Source organism: Condylura cristata, unplaced genomic scaffold (genome assembly GCF_000260355.1).
Source record: "Condylura cristata isolate star-nosed mole 26May11 unplaced genomic scaffold, ConCri1.0 scaffold00038, whole genome shotgun sequence".
Taxonomy (NCBI): domain Eukaryota; kingdom Metazoa; phylum Chordata; class Mammalia; order Eulipotyphla; family Talpidae; genus Condylura; species Condylura cristata.
The window spans coordinates 3,790,421-3,792,508 of NW_004567139.1; the positions used below are offsets into that span (position 1 = coordinate 3,790,421).

At 51.0% G+C, this 2,088-nt stretch overlaps 1 protein-coding gene across 1 annotated transcript in view; it reads right to left on the reverse strand.

Annotated features, from left to right (window-relative positions):
* LOC105854408 overlaps window positions 1–2,088 on the reverse strand; it is a 108,435-nt gene that overhangs the window by 1,056 nt on the left and 105,291 nt on the right. The window lies entirely within an intron of this gene.

The following is a 2,088-nucleotide window of genomic DNA, read 5'->3' on the forward strand; positions in this document are numbered from 1 at the left end:
CTTCCACCTGGTCACCCAACCCACTTCTGGCTCGGGTCCCCTGCCCCAGGCCTCCCGCTTTCCCAGCTCCAAACTCAGCTCGTGTGTGTGTGTGTGTGTGTGTGTGTGTGTGTGTGTGTGTGTGTGAGACACACTGACTTTTATTTTTAGTTTCTGCAAATCTTTCTCCAGTACCACTTGCCAGCTATTGTAGTGCGTTTATTGTCTTTCCTCTCTCCACGCAGAGCACATTCTAGACGCACAAGGACTCCATGGCATGAGCCTGGCACGCAGCAGGTTCCCAGGAAACACCCACCTGGTGAATGAAAGAGTTTGACTTATAAAGATAAGGGCCCATTTTATCTAACATTTTGGTGATTTCCTGTCTGGATGGAATTTCAGTCCGTCCAGTCTCTGTGCTTTACCAAGAAACTTTTCTTGCATGGAAGTAGGGCGAGGCCTCCGGTGACCTTGCCCTGAACTTCTGCCTTTAGCTTGGTGTGAAATTAGCCCGCCCAAATGAATCACTGGAAGACACATGTCAGACTCTCCTGGTGTCCTGTGAGGTCATTTACACTCCCCACCCCCCTTTCCTTTTGAGGAAGAGTGAGGGGTGGTGGCCACCAGGCCTGAACTCCTGCGGACCCTCTAGCTAATGAGCTGGTAGGACACTGAAGTGCCAGTCGGAATACAGGGGCGGCCCCGCCCTGTAGAATGTTCAGGAAAATACATCTTTGCCGTAAGCCATCGCCTTGGCATCAGTGGGTCCCCCATATGTTATTTCCATTCTTTAACCAGAATCCCTGCTGGCCTCAACCCTCAGATGCACTTGAACTTGTGGGTTCAGAACTCTGTCCCCTGGTGGAGGGAGGAATCTGGATCATTTACAGACATGACTTTACATCTATAAGATCAGATAACCTACCTCTGACACTGATGTGTAATTAAATGAGTTCAAGTCAATTTGTGTAGAGCAGCTCCCATCACGCAGTCCCTAAGCGTGAGAGATATGTCTGCTAGAAATAGGATTCTTTGCATCCTGCACATTGGACTAGCTTAGGTAATTTTTTGTGAGTGGGGCAAAAATAGAAAAATCCGGAGAAGGAGGATACCAGGAAGACCCCACCTCCAGGAACACTGGGTGGCATGAATATTTGGCTTAATTCAGAAACCCCCAAATAATAATCTCGGTGGGTATTTTTAGAGGTTCTTCAACCATCTTCCTCTTCTTTTTTTTAAAAAATGACTTTATGCATACAGAACTGGGGTACAGCCCAGAGGTGCAGGTGCGGTGAGAGAGCAGGGAGCAGGATAGGCCGACTGATGAGGTACCCTGCTGAGGGGAGCAGCGGGTGGGTCAGGGGAGGTCTGCCGTGCCATATAGTGACCTCCAGGTGGGGATCGAACTCATGCGGAAATGGCTTGAGCTTCTCAGTGCTGTGCTTTAACCTGCTGCGCCACCAGGGAGGGCCCCCATCTCCTTGTTTTTATGAATTAAATTTAACTGCTCTCCAGTTTCCGAGAGCAGATGTGTCCAGTCAGGACTCTGCATCGGGAAGCAGGCATTGCTCAGGGCTGCATGGGCAACACAGATGGCTTTGCATTTTCCTGGGCTGGCGAAGGACATGGCATGAAGCCACAGAAGTCTTAGTTAGGGGCCTCCCTGCTGACGCCCCTGGCTAGGACACAGCACTGTAAGCCAGCAACAGCCGCTTCAGCGCCAGTTCGATCCCGCCCGGGAGGTGACCCACCTGGCCCAACAGACCCCTCCTGTCTCCCTGTTGCTCTGCTCAGCAGTGTATTTCAGTAAATCTGTTCTGTTCCCCACTCTTTCTCTGGTGAATCCTCTCACCGCCTCTGTACCTCTGGCTTGTACCCCACTTCTGTACGCTAAATATATACATCTTAAAAAAAAGTCTCAGGACATCAATTCTCTTCCCTGTGGGGTCATGCTTCTGTAACTGGGGGGAGGGGGAGGCCCTAGGAAAAGGGGAGTTTCCAGGTTCCCAGCTTCACCCAAAGGAGCTGAGCTGAGTGCAGAAGAATCTGGAGAGGAAGGAAGCAGGATGAAGCCAGAAGGAGACCTGGGAGAGCCCATGGAGCAGAGAC